The sequence below is a fragment of the Aegilops tauschii genome, chromosome 3 (genome assembly GCF_002575655.3).
Source record: "Aegilops tauschii subsp. strangulata cultivar AL8/78 chromosome 3, Aet v6.0, whole genome shotgun sequence".
Lineage (NCBI taxonomy): Eukaryota > Viridiplantae > Streptophyta > Magnoliopsida > Poales > Poaceae > Aegilops > Aegilops tauschii.
In genome coordinates this window covers 598,799,744-598,804,644 of record NC_053037.3, presented here as the reverse complement: position 1 = coordinate 598,804,644, position 4,901 = coordinate 598,799,744, and the positions used below count along the sequence as shown (strand labels likewise).

The 4,901-nt window shown below is 42.5% G+C and overlaps 1 long non-coding RNA gene across 2 annotated transcripts; it reads left to right on the top strand.

Annotated features, from left to right (window-relative positions):
- Positions 1-1,937: 1,937 nt before the first annotated feature.
- Positions 1,938-4,617, top strand: LOC109769641 (uncharacterized). 2 transcript variants are annotated; one of them, XR_002234355.3, is made up of 4 exons: positions 1,938-2,136; positions 2,296-2,432; positions 2,971-3,014; positions 4,106-4,617. It is a non-coding gene; the product is annotated as an uncharacterized lncRNA (long non-coding RNA). The 2 variants fall into 2 exon arrangements; XR_012181095.1 differs by lacking the exon at positions 2,971-3,014 and having other exon boundaries at positions 1,941-2,136.
- Positions 4,618-4,901: the final 284 nt, after the last annotated feature.

Sequence of the window (4,901 nt, the reverse complement as noted above, 5' to 3'; positions counted from 1 at the left end):
GAACAAACTATGCCATGAATGCGGCCATAAGATTGATCATTTGGCTTGAAAGCTATGAATCTTCAGAGATGATAGCTCATTTCTGAGAACAATTTTTTAAAAGAAAATTATTGTATTACAAGTTTATTATTTTTCGTGCTAACTTGGTCACATATAATGACACAATGCGAAGGTTTTCCAATTTTTTTATTTTTTTTTATTTTTTATGCCCGTTTCAAAATGCGTTCAAAACGGCGGGCATGGCCGTTCCTAGCAAGTGGTTGAATCTTGGAAAACTTTTGGTGTTTCTCTGATGAAATAGATACTTATGTACCTACAAATTATTTTTTGAAAAAATAAAGAGCAAACTATGAGACAGCCGCAGTTCAAATTTGACCCGTTTCCTACTGAATCAGCGAAAATTTGTCTTTTTCACCAGAGGTGGATAAAAACTTTTTGCACCCAACCATTTTGCCAATTGTGCATTAAACATGGCCTAGTATTTTATAAAATTGATTTGGTCCAATTTTGCAACAAATATATGGTAGGTCCTTCACAAAAAAACTTATTTCGGGCACTCGAAAAATAGAAAATGAACTTTCCGTGAAAAGAAAATGAAAACTCCCTTAGGCAACATTTTTTGGAATTCTAAGATGCACCCTTGTGCACAATATGAGATCATTTTAACAAATTATGCCATGAATGTGGCTATAAGATTGATCATTTGACTTGAAAGCCAAGAGTTTTCACGCATGATAGCTCGTTTCTGAGAACACTTTTTTAAAATAATTATCGTAGTACAAGTTTATTATTTTTCCTTGCAACTTGGCCACATATAACGACACAATGCGAAGGTTTTCCATTTTTTTGATTTTTTTTGAATTTTTTATGCCCGTTTCAAAATGCGGTCAAAACGGCGGGCATGACCGTTCCTAGCTAGTGGTTGAATCTTGGAAAACTTTTGGTGTTTCTCTGATGAAATAGATACTTTTGTACCTACAAATTATTTTTTGAAAAAATGAAGAGCAAATTATGAGACAGCTGCAGTTCAAATTTGACCCGCTTCCAACTGAATCGGCGGAAATTTGTCTTTTTCACCAGAGGTGGATAAAAACTTTTGGCACCCAACCATTTTGTCAATTGTGCATTAAACATGGCCTAGTATTTTATAAAATTGATTTGGTCCAATTTTGCAACAATTATTTGGTAGGTCCTTCACAAAAAAACTCATTTCGGGCACTTGAAAAATGCAAAATGAATTTTTTGTTCAAAGAAAATGCAAACTTCCTTATGTCTTCCATGCTTCTTACTTTTACTGAAAACTAGATCACTTTTGGTGACACAATGAAAAGGTCTTCCAATTTTTTTTGAATTTCTCAGGTCATAAAATAGGTGACATGATTTAACACATTATTTCTAGTCAATTATGACTAATTTAGATGGTCATAATGTCGTACACATATACTGCATTCTGATTGGTTTGTGGGATGTCACGCGGATCGTGCATCAGCACCGTAGGATGCTCGCGGATCCAACGGCCCAAACCCACCTGAGCCGAAACCCTAGGTCTGTCCTCATGGACATTTTCCATCTACCCCCGCCTCCTTTCTTTCTCTCATTCGTCCCTCCCTCCTGGCTCTCTCCCTCCACCAGCTCCTCTGCTCTCCCTCGCTCCGATCTGGAGAACTCCTCCGAGAGGTGGAGCCGCCGCACCCAACCTCTCTCTCCGACTTTGATCCACTGCCGCTCCGATCCTCACCCCGACGTCGGCGACCCTCACCTATTCCGGCCCCAGATCGAGCAGTCGCTCCCAGTCCGGCGATGGCCGTGCCCACGCCGATCTGGACCACGATTCCTCACACAGACCTGGCGAACCCACCCACCAAGCACACGCAACGCCCGCCTGCTCCCACCCCTGCGTTTCCCGGCCAGTTCATCAGAGATTCAAGATCGGGTTGTTCCCCGTGTTCTTGGCTTCTGCGGGCTCTGATCGTTTGCATTGGTGGTTGTTGTTGCAGGTTGGCGGCCATCGGTAGGATGAAGGCCAAGGCAGGCTCCCGCACCGACGACTCCCTTGCTGCTGGCGGCAGGATGAAGGCCAAGGCAGGCTCCCGCACCGGCGACTCCCTTGCTGCTGGCGGTTGGATGAAGGCCAAGGTCAGTGCCCCGACCCGGCCCTTCCCTCGCTCCTCGTCCCAGTATCATCTCGTTTCGTTTCCCGTGGTGGTTCTGCTTGGGTTCTCCTGCTGCTGTTGTCTCACGTCGGCTTCTGATCCTGTTTGGTCTGCTGATGCTATTTCTGTGGCGGTGGCGTAGGCTCGCGGTGAAGAAGAGCAAGGCCGACAAGGACCCCAATAAGCCCAAGCGCCCCCCGAGCACCTTCTTCGTCTTCGCAGGGACACCTTCAGGAAGGAGTACAAGGAGAAGCACCCGACGTCATGCAGGTCTCTGTGGTAAGCTTCTCGGTCCCGTTCCGCTCGCCCCCGCCTGGGTGGTTGATCTGTGCATGACGATATATGCTTGGTTAGTTGGCCAATGTATATGATTGTATTCACTTTGTATAGCTACTCCACAACTTTTCTTATGTTGCAGTATCTGTGTATTCACTCTGTTGCCACTGAACATTGCAATCATTCAATTATTCTACTTTGTTTGTCTTGTCCACATTTAAATCTGAAGGTGCACATGCTTATATGGCTATCGAGTAAGAAAGAAAGAACATGGATATCGATCGTACAAACTAGTGTATCGATAGTGATTGATATCCATGATGAAACTGAATCTGTTGCTCTTCTTGTGCAAAAAAATTAGTGCTGCTAGTCAGAATGAAGTTGCATGCAGGCAGCTCTTGTTCTAGATTTCTATGGACTATGATTGTAATGGATGGAATGAAACTTAAATCATGAAGTCTTGTTGCTCGTTTGAACTGGTGCTACCATGAGTTTTGTTGTGATTTCTGTGTCCTGATCTGGTATGGGGTTCAAATTGCAGATTGGCAAGGCCGGTGGTGAGAAGTGGAAGTCCCAAGTGATGTTGTAAGTTGCCCGTCTCCCCTCCCCCTCTCTGTTACTGCTCGATTCTGTGCTGGTCACGTCCTTCTTTCTTCAGTGTTTGCTCGGTGTCGTGATGACAATGTGATCGTCCCTGTGTTGGTTTACTTGTTTCCGTGTCAGTTTGGCTAGTGCTCCACCCAGTTTTTCAGTTAGATTTCAAATTCAGTCGCTATGCAATGGCTGATCTACTGCCTGCGCTCAATTCGGTCGTATAAATCAAATATGATTACTGCTGGCTGTGGAGGGGCTTTTTTATGGAGCAATCAGTCAGTAGGAGGGGCTTTTTCTGCTGCTTGTTTTTGCTTCAGTTGGGTACATGAATCTCTGGTTATAAGGATTTCAGAGCCACGACTTGTTCTGAATCTCTGGTTGTTTCATGATGCTAGTCCGCACTTACAGTATATTTTCCTAAGGTGATGCATGCATGATCAGTACCAGTGTGAGATGTCGATTCATGTATCCGTGTTTGGTGCGACATTCATGTATCCATACATTGGGATGTTGGGATACTTGGATTCCTATTTTATCTCTTGTAGCACCGAATGCTAGTCTTTGTTTTACTAAATTCATCAGATAGTTAACTCACTGTGAGATGTCCACTCTTGTTTTGTTAACAAACATGAACTGTTAAGTCATCTATTCCTGGCTGTTGCTTTTGATCAGTATATATCTCTGCTTTCTGATTTGTAAGCATAGGTGGTTATAGGTTGTTGTGATGAATATAAATATTAACAAGTGCTCATGCATGGCGGTATACTGGAGCTAGTTGTACAGTTGTTTGCATATTTGAAAGATACATGGCATGTTCCTATTGTACATCTGTTTGCATGTTCCTATTGCACTGATCATCACTATTGGTAAATGCTATTGCCTGATATAATAGAAGTATGAGCACTCAACCATTGTACAACTGTTTGCATATTTGTTTTGTATTTTTTATAAAAGATGATTGTGAAAGATGTTCACATGTTAATTTTTCTTGACTAAAATCTCTTATGCCCTTGACTTGTCTTGACCTAGAACAGCAGCATCCTTGATGCGTACTGACCTTCACCTTGTTTTTTCTCTCGCAGGCTCGAAGGAGGCAGTATGCAAGGCACCTCCTGATGGATATTGCTTGCTGGCTTCTGCTTTTTGAATGCTTGTATTGCCGCTGCTTGTGCCGCTATTCCAAAAGTTATGTATTTGTGAACATAGGAGATAAGTTATTGATATGTGTTGGTCTGTCTAATGTTATGCGAGATAAAGTTGTGTGAGAAAGTTTTCTATACTGGTGTTATTACTCTGGGAAAGAAATACTGTTACTATACTGATTTGAGAATATTGGTTGTAAATAAAAGAGGGCTTGGCCCACTGTTGGATTGTAAAAAGGCCATGTCCAGAATTTATATTGCACTCAATACTTGGGCTAAAAAGGCCATGGCCCAAACTATGTTGGACTTGTTTCTAAAAAGAGCAATATAACTTTCAGATTCTAAAAAGGTTGAGGCCCAAAAAAATGGATTGTAAAAGACTGCATCTCAGAAAAAAAATCCTAATTGTTGGGCCAGGCCCATTTAGCCAATCAAAGCATAGAGAAAAAAAAGTTAAATGGGCTGAATTGTTGGGCTCGACCCATGTAAAACGCCGAATCGGACCGGGCTGATTCTTGTGCCACATCAGCTTGCCACGCTGGATGCCTACGTGGCCTGAGGAGGTTCCTAGTGACCAAAAATTTGGTCGTGGAACCAACGACCTTTTACATATCACAAAGAAGGTCACTAATTTTAGTTTACGACCGCCAGCTTTTGACCTTCTGTTTTTGGTCAAAAAAGGTCGCAAATGAAAAACAATGACCTTTTAGCGGCCAATAGTGAGGGTCACAAGTTG